The 12,506-nt window shown below is 36.8% G+C and overlaps 1 non-coding gene across 1 annotated transcript; it reads left to right on the forward strand.

Moving 5' to 3' along the window:
* Positions 1–985: 985 nt before the first annotated feature.
* LOC112731701 (small nucleolar RNA R71) lies at positions 986–1,089 on the forward strand. Its single transcript, XR_003167467.1, has one exon. It is a non-coding gene; the product is annotated as a small nucleolar RNA R71 (small nucleolar RNA).
* Positions 1,090–12,506: the final 11,417 nt, after the last annotated feature.

Genomic DNA, 12,506 nt, shown 5'->3' on the forward strand with positions numbered 1-12,506 from the left:
TTGCTCTTCAACAATGTCTTCATCCTCTTCAGAGGAAGAATACTTATTAGAGCTCATGAATGGCAACAATAAGTTCAGTGGAATCGCTATGGTCTCTGTATGAGCCTCAGATTCCTTTGGTTCCTCATTAGGGAACTCCTTAGTGGCCAGTGGATATCCATTGAGGTCTTCCTCACTGGAATTCACTGCCTCTTCTTCCTCACTAGGTTCGGCCATGTTGGTTATATTTATGTCCTTGCACTCTCTCTTTGGATTCTCTTCTGTATTGCTTGGGAGAGTACTAGGAGGGGCTTCAGTCACTCTTTTACTGAGTTGACCCACTTGTGCCTCCAAATTTCTAATGGAGGACCTTGTTTCAGTCATGAAATTGATAGTGGTCTTAGATAGATCAGAGACTATGGTTGCTAAGTCAGAGTGGCTCTGCTTAGAATTCTTTGTCTGTTGCTCAGTAGATGATGGAAAAGGCTTCCTATTGCTAAACCTATTTCTCCCACCATTATTATTGAAGCTTTGATTAGGCTTCTGTTGATCCTTCCATGAGAAATTAGGACGATTCCTCCATGAAGGGTTATAGGTGTTTCCATAGGATTCTCCCATGTAATTCACCTCTTCCATTACAGGATTCTCAGGGTCATAAGCTTCTTCTTTAGAGGAAGCTTCCTTAGTACGGCCTGATGCAGCTTGCATTCCAGTCAGACTCTGAGAAATCATATTAACTTACTGAGTCAATATTTTGTTCTGAGCCAATATTGCATTCAGAGTATCAATCTCCAGAACTCCTTTCTTCTGAGTCACCCCATTATTTACAGGATTTCTTTCAGAAGTATACATGAGCTGGTTATTTGCAGCTATTTCAATGAGTTCCTGGGCTTCTGCAGGTGTCTTCTTCAGATGAAGAGATCCACCAGCAGAGTGATCCAATGACATCTTGAACAATTCAGACAGACCATCATAGAATATACATAGGATGCTCCATTCTGAAAACATGTCAGAAGGACACCTTCTGATCAATTGCTTGTATCTTTCCCAAGCTTCATAGAGGGATTCACCTTCCTTCTATCTGAAGGTCTAGACTTCCACTCTAAGCTTGCTCAACTTTTTAGGTGGAAAGAATTTGGCCAAGAAAGCATTGACCAACTTTTTCCAAGAGTTCAGGCTTTCTTTAGGTTGTGAGTCTAACCATGTCCTAGCTCTGTCTCTTACAGCAAACGGAAAAAGTATAAGTCTATAGACCTCAGGATTAACCCCATTGGTCTTAACACTGTCACAGATTTGTAAGAATTCAGCTAAGAACAGATGAGGATCTTCCAAGGGAAGTCCATGAAACTTGCAATTCTGCTGCATTAGAGAAACTAATCGAGGCTTAAGCTCAAAGTTGTTTGCTCCAATTGCAGGAATTGAGATGCTCCTTCCACATAAGTCAGAAGAGGGTGCAATAAAGTCACCAAGCATCTTCCTTGCATCTCCACCATTGTTGTTATTTTTGACTGCCATCTCTACTTCTTTTTTGAAAATTTCTGTTAGGTCTTCTCCACAGTTTTGTGCTTTAGCTTCTCTTAGCTTCCTCTTTAGAGTCCTTTCAGGTTCAGGATCAGCTTCAACAAGAATGTTCTTATCCTGTTCCTACTCATATGAAAAAGAAGAGAACAGAAAAGGATAAGAATCCTCTATGTCACAGTATAGAGATTCCTTTATGTGAGTAGAAGAGGAGAAGAATAGAAGAATAAGGTAGGGAGAAGATAAGAAGAATTTGAACACAGAGAGAGGGGGAGGGTTCGAATTTTTAAGAAGAATAGTTAAATAAAATAAATAAAAAGAGATGAGAGGGAGAAGAAATTCGAATATTAATTTAAAATAAAAGAAAAATATTTTTGTTTTTATTTTAATATTTAGTGATAATTCGAAATTTAAGAAGAGAATAAAAGGTAAATTAAAATTTAAAACAATTAGTTAATTAAAAAGAATTTTGAAAAAGAGGTTAGTGATTTTCGAGAATTAGAGAGAGAAAAGTAATTAGGTGGTTTTGAAAAAGATAAGAAATAGTAAAACAAACAAAAAGTCAAGTAGTTAATTAAAAAAGATTTGAAAATCAATTTTGAAAAGATAAGAAGTTAGAAAGATATTTTGAAATTAAATTTTGAAAAAGATATGATTGAAAGTTATTTTGAAAAAGATTTGAAAAGAAAATTAAAAAAAAAGATTTGATTTTTGAAATTAAAGTTGATTACTTGACTAACAAGAAACTAAAAGAGATGATTCTAGAATTTAAAGATTGAGCCTTTCTTAATAGGCAAGTAACAACTTGAATTTTTTGAATCAAAATATTAAATGTTAGCATTAATTTCGAAAATTATAAAATAAAAATAAGAAAAAGATTTTGAAAATCAATTTTTGAAGAATTTTCGAAAAGCAGGAAAGAAAAATGAAAAAGAATTGATTTTGAAAAAGATTTGGAAAGATAGAATTTTTAAATTGAAATTTTGACTTGACTAACAAGAAATAACTAAATTTTAAAAATTTTGACCAAATCAATTCAAAATTTCGAAAATTATGCGTAAAATAAGGGAAAGATATTTTTTTTATTTTTTGAATTTTTAACGAGAGAGAAAAACAACTAAATGATGCAAAACATAAAAATTTAAGATCTAAACAAAAAATGCATGCAAGAATACTTTGAATGTCAAGATGAACACCAAGAACACTTTGAAGATCATGATGAACATCAAGAACATATTTTTGAAAATTTTTAAGAAAAGAAAAATATGCAAGACACCAAACTTAAAAATTTGACACTAATAATTCAAAAATGTATATGAAAAACAAGAAAAGACACAAAACAAGAAAAACTAAAGATCAAACAAGGAAAATCATCAAGAACAATTTGAAGATTAAGAAAGAACACATGATGCAATTGACACCAAACTTAAAATTTGACACTAAACTCAAACAAAAAACACAAAATTTTTTGTTTTTATGGTTTTATTAATTTTTTTTCTATTTTTCGAAAATAATTTGGAAAAGAAAAATAAGAAATTCAAAATTTTTAATAAGAATTCCAAGAATCATGCAATGTTAGTCTAAAGCTTCGGTCCAAAAATTTAGACATGGCTAAATAGCCAGCCAAGTTTATGTGAATGCTTCGGTCCAAAAGATTAGACATGGCCAAATGGACAGCCAAGCTTCAGCATACAAATACAGACATACAACAGCCAAATAGATGGAAATCCAAAGGCTCCTGCCATGATAAGTGAAAGCCTTGGTCCAAAAGATTAGACATAGCTTGACAGCCAGCCAGGCTTTAACAGATCATGATGAAACTCTAAAATTCATTCTTAAAAATTCTGAAGAATAAAATAAAATAATTTTTTTTTTTGAATTTTTCGAAAACCATAAAATTTTTTTGAATTATTTTTGAAATAAAATTAAAAATAAAAATGCTTAAACATAAAATAAAATTACCTAATATGAGCAACAAGATGAACCGTTAGTTGTCCAAACACGAACAATCCCCGGCAACGGCGCCAAAATCATGGTACACGAAATCGTGATCTCAACACTTCTTCACAATTTCGCGTAACTAACCAGCAAGTGTATTGGGTCGTCCAAGTAATAAACCTTACGTGAGTAAGGGTCGATCCCACGGAGATTGTCGGCTTGAAGCAAGCTATGGTCATCCTTGTAAATCTCAGTCAGGCGAATTCAAATGGTTATGAAGTTTTGATAATTAAAAGATAAATAAAACATAAAATAAAATAAAGTTACTTATGTAATTCACTGGTGGGAATTTCAGATAAGCGTATGGAGATGCTTTGTTGCTTCTGAACCTCTGCTTTCCTATTGCCTTCTTCCAACCATGCGTTACCTCCTTCCATGGCAAGCTATAAGATCCTCTCAGTGAAAATGGTCCTCTACGGTTTCTGCATGGCTAATCAACTGTCGAATTTCTTGTCTCGAATGAAAAATACCGGGTACAGCTACCGCATGGCTAATCATCTGTCGGTTCCCGCTAGCGTTGGAATAGAATCCATTGATCCTTTTGCACACTGTCACTGATGAGTATTTTGGTGGAAAAATGAATTTCTCCCAAAACACACAAATCTATCCGGCAAGTGTACCGGGTCGCATCAAGTAATAAAAACTCACGGGAGTGAGGTCGATCCCACAGGGATTGAAGGATTGAGCAATTTTAGTTTAGTGGTTGATTTAGTCAAGCGAATCAAGATTTGGTTGGGTGATTTGTGAATTGCAGAATTTAAATTGCATGAAATTAAAGAGAGCAGGAAATTAAATTGTTGAATCTTAAAGAACAAGAAATTAAATGGCAGAAACTTAGAGTGCAAGAAATGTAAACTGCGGAATCTTAAAGTGCAAGAAATGTAAATGGCTCGAAATGTAAAGGGGATTGGGAGTTGGATTTGCAGAAATTAAACAAAGAAAAGGAACTTGCATCAAACAAAAGAGTAAAAGAAGGTTTGGGTTGAATCGGATCTTGAAGCAGTAAAGTAAATGAACATTAAAAGCAAGAAACAAGATGTAAATTGGGAATTCAGATCTCAGGACCTAGAGACTAGAAAACCAAGTCTAGATCTCAATGCCTTCCTAGATCCAACAAGAACAATTACAAGGGAATTGTAAATTGCAAGGAAAGTAGATGAGAAGCAAGTAACCGAAACTGAAATTCAATTAAGCAGTAAATAAACAGAGAGATCCAAGGATGAGATTGAAACAGAATTTCTTCAATTCTTCAACCCAAGATCCAAGACAATTGTAATTGAAATTGAAAGCAATAAAACTAAGAGGAAGAGAAGTGAATTCTCCTTCCCCAAGACTAAGAAATTAAAGATCACTCAATATCCAAAGCTCTCCGAAAACTATTATGAAAATTCCAAAGGAAAGCTCCTCGAAGAACTTGAATTCTATCCTATTTATACACTTTCTTCAAATGATCTTCAAGCCTTGAGTTGGGCCTTTGCTCTTGGTGGAATTGGGTTGAAAGAGGCCTTGGTTGATTGCTCTTGGAGTTTGGAGAAGAACCAAAGTGAACCAAATGAACCGGGTTGGAGTTTTGCAAAAGTTGGACCAAAAGTTGGAGCAAAAGTTAGGGTCTAACTTTTGGTCCAACTTTTCATATCAGCCCCCATATCTTGCTGATACTCACATTGGTGCAAAAATTAGGGGTCTAACTTTTGCACCAACGTTGGCCTTCCTTGGTGCACTTATGGCGCCAACGTTAGCCCAAAAGTTAGGGGCTAACGTTGGCGCAAACTTTTGCTCCTTCCCTTTTATTTTTCATGTGCCAACGTTAGCCCAAAAGTTAGGGGCTAACGTTGGCTCAAACTTTTGGTGGCCAGGGAGGTTTTTCTTATGCCAACGTTAGCCTCAAAGTTAGGGGCTAACGTTGGCGCAAACTTTTGGTACCCAGGGAGTGATTTTCAAGTTCCAACGTTAGCCCAAAAGTTAGGGGCTAATGTTGGGGCTAACTTTTCACCCAAAAGTTTGTGCAAAAGTTTGAGGCTAACTTTAGGTCCAGCTTTTTGCTTCCTGGTTCAATTTCACTTATTCCATTATCTTCTCTTTACTCCTAGCTATTCCTTCTTGCTTCAACCTTTCTCCAAGCTTTCTTCACCTATCATTAATCAACCAAACACATCAAAGCTATGCTTAAAATCATGAGATATTCATTCTTTCATAATATGTGGCAATTATAGTATAAAACCTCATGAAATAGCATGAATTCATACATGGTTGATTAAATCAAAGGAAACATGAAAATCTACCTAATTGGCTTGCTTGTAGCTCAAGAAAGTGCATAATTCTAATGAAAATAAAAGAAAAAGACTAGTTAAAATAGGCTAAGATGACTTGTCATCAGTCACATGCGCCCAACATTCGCAGGTTTGAAGCTCTTTACAGTCATCCCTTCCCGGATCCTACTCGGAATACCACAGACAAGGTTTAGACTTTCCGGATCCCAGGAACGGCTGCCAATAATTCTAGCCTATACCACGAAGATACTAATCTCACAGACTCGGTCCGCGTATTAGATATCCAAGAGAGTATACTCCAGCTGTCGTCCAATGACTACGTTAAACATCATGTAGACCGCTTTGTGGTTATCAGGCACGCGATCTTGGCTAAGCGAGTAACAAAGATTGAGTGATTGTCACGGGTCACCCCTTCATTCTGACTTAACTAAATTAAGTACGAGAGTATATCTTGGAGAAGTAGGCGTGAATTGAAGGAAAAATAGTAGTAATTGCATGAATTCATGAAGAACAGCAGAGCTGCGCACCTTAATCTATGAGGTGTAGAAACTCCACCGTAGAAAATACATAAGTAAAAAAGGTCTAGGCATGGCCGTGAGGCTAGCCTCCAAACGTGTACAACAGGTTCCAAAGATGGTCAAAAGACTGGATACGAATACAATAGTAAACTAGTTATTAGGGTTTACAGAAAATAAGTAACTAAGTGCAGATAGTGCAGAATCCACTTTCGGGGCCCACTTGGTATGTGCTTGGGCTGAGAATTGAATATTTTTCGTGCATAGGCTGTTCCTAGAGTTAAACGCCAGCTTTGGTGCCAGTTTGGGCGTTTAACTCCAATTCTCGTGCTAGTTTGGGCGTTTTACGCTAAGATGTTTTAGGCTGACTTTGAACGCCAGTTTGGGCCATCAAATCTCGAGCAAAGTATAAACTATTATATATTGCTGGAAATCCTAGGATGTCTACTTTCCAACGCAATTGAGAGCGCACCAATTGAGCTTCTGTAGCTCCAGAAAATCCACTTCGAGTGAAGGGAGGTCAGAATCCAACAGCATCTACAGTTCTTTTTCAGCATCTGAATCAGATTTTTGCTCAGGTCCCTCAATTTCAGCCAGAAAATACCTGAAATCACAGAAAAATACACAAACTCATAGTAAAGTCCAGAAATGTGATTTTTGAATAAAACTAATAAAAATATAAGAAAAAGTAACTAAAACATACTAAAAACTAATTAAAAACAATGCCAAAAAAGGTATAAATTATCCACTCATCACTTATTTTTGTACCAGAGCATCACAAGTATATATCCAAAACTTCAAGCCATTGGTGCCTAGCCATTTTGATTATTGATAAATCCCAATTTTGTGGTTTATCTTGTGCATATTTTGGGGGATTTTATCACATTTTCTCACATTTATTCAATGAAATAGGATGGGAAAGCCCTCATGATATTTGTATGCATGCATAAAGTAATTGTTGATTGTTTGATGAAAAACAAATCTTGGAAAGCATGATTAGGGGAGAATTGAATGAATCAACCCCATACACTTGAGTGCCTAGAGCGGATACACATCCGGTGAGGGTTCGATCGCTCAATTACATGTCTCCACACATGATCATCTTTTCTTGCAAGTTTGTAAGATCTTTCAATGATTCCATTCAATTGTGGGTTGATTTGATTGCTATTGCTTTAGCCCTTGTACTTGTATATGTATTCTTGGAAATTGATTGTTTTGACCAAGTAGATACAATCATGTAGATAGATTGCATTTAGATAGAAAGTTGCATGTAGTTAATTTGCATTGAATAAATGTTGATACCCCTTTGCTTCTTTCTTGATTTTAGCATGAGGACATGCTTAGTTTAAGTGTAGGGAGATTTGATAAACCCCAATTTTGTGGTTTATCTTGTGCTTATTTTGGGAGATTTTATCACCTTTTCTCACATTTATTCAATGAAATAGCATGGTTTTGCAATTCTCCCTTGATTTGTGCTTAATTGTGAAAACATACTTTTTAGGCCCTTAAATTGGTGATTTTAACTAACCTTAGTTCCATTCGATGCCTTGATATATTTGTTGAGTGATTTTAGGTTCATAAGGCAAGTATTGGATGGAAGAAGTGAGGAGAAAAGCATGCAAAGTGGGAGAACTCATGAAGAAATGAAAGAACCGCAAAGTTGTCAAGCCTGACCTCTTCGCACTCAATCGACCATAACTTGAGCTACAGAGGTCCAAAGGAGGTGGTTCTAGTTGCGTTGGAAAGCTAACATCCGGAGCTTCAAAATGATATAAAATTTTCCATAATTTTTGGATGTCTAGGGATGCGCACACGCACTGTACACGTGCGCGCCGATTGGTGCACGTGATTTACTAAAAGCAACTCGTGGCCAGCGATTTGTAGAGCATGTTGGGCCCAATCCAACTCATTTCTAATGCTATTTCAAGCTTGGGCAAAGGGGGAAGCAATTAGTTAGTCAACACGAGCCTTTAGTTAGTTTTCTAGAGAGAGAAGCTCCCTCTTCTCTCTAGAATTATGTTAGGATTAAGTTAGATTGTCTTGGATCTTGAATTAATTACTTGATCTCATCTTATTTCTTTTATAATTTCTCAATTCTACATCTTGATTTTCTTAGTTTTAGTGTTAATTTCCCTCTTTGCTCTCTTTTGTGATGATGAACTCATGTTGAATTTGGTTTACATTTAATGCAATTTGATGTTGATGTTTCTTTCTTTGATGAATTAAATCGTTGATTTACTTTCCCTGCAATTGGTAGTTGTTAGATTTATTATTCTTGCATATTTACCATGCTTTCCTTTACTACCCATCAAGTGCTTGACAAAATGCTTGGTTGGGCTTTAGAGTAGATTTTGAGCATTCTTGGCTTGGAAAGAGTAATTAGGCAATCTTGAGCCATGAAAACCCACCTATGTTGGTGATCTAGAATTGTTAGTTAATATCATTTCCATTGACTCTAATCACTTACTAATCCAATTAGTGAGTTGATTAGGACATTTGAATTGAGATTAGCTAGTTGATGAGCGGATAATTTATACGCTTTTTGGCATTGTTTTTAGTATGTTTTTAGTATATTTTAGTTAGTTTTTATTAGTTTTTATTCAAAAATTACATTTATGGACTTTACTATAAGTTTGTGTGTTTTTCTGTGATTTCAGGTATTTTCTGGCTGAAATTGAGGGACCTGAGCAAAAATCTAATTCAGAGGCTGAAAAAGGACTACAGATGCTGTTGGATTCTAACCTCCCTGCACTCGAAGTGGATTTTCTGGAGCTACAGAAGCCCAATTAGCGAGCTCTCAATTGCGTTGGAAAGTAGACATCCTGGGCTTTCCAGCAATATATAATAGTTTATACTTTGCCCGAGATTTGATGGCCCAAACCGGCATTTCAAGTTATCATAAAAATTCTTGCGTCAAAACGCCAGAACTGGCATAAAAGATGGAGTTAAACGCCCAAACTGGCATAAAAGCTGGCGTTTAACTCCATCAAAGGTCTCTACATGTGAAAGCTTCAATGCTCAACCCAAGCACACACCAAGTGGGCCCCGGAAGTGGATTTCTACACTAACTATTCTAGTTTACTCATTTTCTGTAACCCTAGGTCACTAGTTTATTATAAAAACCACTTTTAGTGATTCATTTTGTACCTCATGATATTTTACATCTGAATTATGTATCTTCTACGGCATGAGTCTCTAAACCCCATGGTTGGGGGTAAGGAGCTCTGCTGTGTCTCGATGAATTAATGCAATCAATACTTTTTTCTATTCAATCACACTTGTTTCTATTCTAAGATATTCACTCGCACTTCAACCTGACGAATTGATGATCCGTGACACTCATCATCATTCTCACCTATGAACGCGTGCCTGACAACCACTTCCGTTCTATCTGCAATAGCTTGAGTGTGTATCTCTTAGCCTCCATTCCGAACGATCGGAGACTTCGTGGTATAAGCTAGAATCAATTGGCGGCCATTTCTGAGATCCGGAAAGTCTAAACTTTGTCTGTGGTATTCCGAGTAGGATCTGGGAAGGGATGACTCTGACGAGCTTCAAACTCGCGAGTGCTTGGCGTAGTGACAGACGCAAAAGGATCAATGGATCCTATTCTAAGATGAGTGAGAACCGACAGATGACTAGCCGTGCGGTGACAGCGCATTTGGACCATTTTCACTGAGAGGACGGATGGTAGCCATTGACAACGGTGATCCAACAACATACAGCTTGCCACGAAAGGAACCTTGCGTGCGTGAAGAAGAAGACAATAGGAAAACAGAGATTCAGAAGACAGAGCATCTCCAAAACCTCAACCTGTTCTCCATTACTGCATAACAAGTATTTATTTCATGTTCTTTTACTTTTTACAATTAAAACTAAGAATCATTACTGATATCCTGACTAAGAATTACAAGATAACCATAGCTTGCTTCAAGTCGACAATCTCCGTGGGATCGACCCTTACTCACGTAAGGTATTACTTGGACGACCCAGTGCACTTGCTGGTTATTTGTGCAGAATTACAAAAGTGTGATTGTGATTTCGTACACCACTAGTCTTGTTTGACTTTCTCTCATGGAAGATAATATGATACCTTCTTCCAATTTGGAGATAACGAAATAAGATAAATTCTTGTTAATTATTGTTATTAGTGATTAGGATGGAAAGCCTATGATCTCAATCATTGCCTTGAATGTCTCTCTTTATTAATTGCTTTCTTTAGTCACTTGCTTGTTTTACCTTCTCTTGTTCCTCTTATAAACCAAAACCCCCTTGCCCCTTTATAGCCAATGATTGACCACTTCATTGCAATTCCTAGGGAGACGACCCAGAGTCTAAATACTTCGGTTAATTCTTATTGGGGTTTATACTTGTGACAAAACCAAAATTTAATTTGATGTGAGAGTTGTTTGTTGGTTTGGAGCTATGCTTACAACGAAGTTCTTATTTCTACAAGAGAAATTCTAGACCGACAATAATTCTCGTATTAATTATTTCTTTTTGTTTCTTTCTCTTGCATTTTCTTTCTTATACAAGGACCTCTTTTATTTGTCAAGTCTCATAGAATGTAACTTAAGTTCATACCTAATGAGTCATGCCAACCTCTAGCCTTATTCATGAATCAACTAATGAACTAGCACATACCACCACCTACTAGAACCTTATAAATCTTCCAAGGTTGGACTTTTACTCTTTCTTTTCACAACATTTTATTCTTTATTTAGACTTGGGAATTCAAACATACAATCAAAATAAAGTGTAATGATTCAAGTATAATACCTAGCAAGTAGAACAAGCTAAAAAACACAATATGATGCAAATACTTAAATAACTCAAGCATTGGGGCATGTCTTATTCCATACATGCATGTCCTTATTTAAAGAAACATAAAGAGCTTTAACAACCTTTCATTCTTTGCCTTTTTTGGTGGCCTCCACTTATTTGTGCTTCTTCTTTGTCCTTCCTTCTTTTTGTTCGCTCGTGCCTCCTAACTCTTGGCTTTTCATCCTTGACTTCCTCCAATCTTCTGATGTTCGTTTCAAGTTCTCATCGTTTTGCTTTTCTCTTTTTGTCTCTAGGGATGCTAACTCGCTTTGAACTTCTTCATATTTCTTGATTTCTGGGTTCAGCAAGGGCAAATACCCAACTAAGTAGTTGAGCTTAGCTTGAGTATTCATGTCATACTCAGCTCTGTTTATATACCTTCCTTCTTGAAATGCTCTAAACTCATCAAATGCCTTGAGGTGTATATATTGCTGCTGACCCATCAATTGCATACATTCATCTTGGTGAGCTTATTTTTGAAGCAATTTGTTAATGGTTTCTTCTTCTTGAGCTTACTTCTGACTTACCATATTGATGGATTCACCAAGTTGGTTGTAATGTTGATTTTGCCGTTCCATCAATTGGATTTGTAGCTCCCTTTGTTGATCCATTAATTGAGCTTGGCATCGCCTTTGTATGTCCAACATTTGCACTTGAAAACTCCTCTGTTGCTCTTGAGCTTCAGCGTATTGTTTAGATAACCCAGCAATTGCTTGTTGGATTTGGGACATGTCGAATGGAGCTTGTGCTTGCTCCAAAGCTTCGGGCATGTGTTCCCTTTCTTGTGCTTGTGCCTTTCTTTTCTTTTGGGCTCTTCTTTGTGGATGAAATCCATTCTGAGTCTAGTTATAGGCTTTGTTGTAGGGACCCAATTGGGGTTACCATCTTCAAACTTAACCCCGACCTTTTCACATAGGAGGTGAATGACGCTTGGGTGGCCTAATCTTGTGCTTTCCTCTGGGTCCTCAGCTATTTCCTTGATGCTTTTGGCAATGATGGTAGGCACATCAATTGATCTACCTTTCATGATAAAATGTATCATGACAGCCCTCTTAATGATTACTTCGGATGTGTTGGAGGTGGGGAGGATTGGCCTTCTCACTAACTCGAACCACCCCTTTGCCTCACGGTTGAGATCTCCCCTCCTTATGTGTTTTGACCTTCCATGAGCATCCTTTTGCCAATCTATACCCGCACTGCAAATATCACTAGCCACGTCTTCAAGTCAAGGGTCATAGCTAGGTTGATCAAATGCCCTTGATTTGATTTTTAGCACCCTTTTTATGGCCTTAGGGCTAAAATCAACTTTTACCCCTCCTACATAACTCTTGAAGGGTGGGTCATTGTCATTTTCTCTTACTGCATTGGCATAAAACTCTTGGATCATTCTTTGGCTAACCCC

This window comes from Arachis hypogaea, chromosome 12, assembly GCF_003086295.3.
Source record: "Arachis hypogaea cultivar Tifrunner chromosome 12, arahy.Tifrunner.gnm2.J5K5, whole genome shotgun sequence".
NCBI classification, from domain to species: Eukaryota; Viridiplantae; Streptophyta; class Magnoliopsida; order Fabales; family Fabaceae; genus Arachis; species Arachis hypogaea.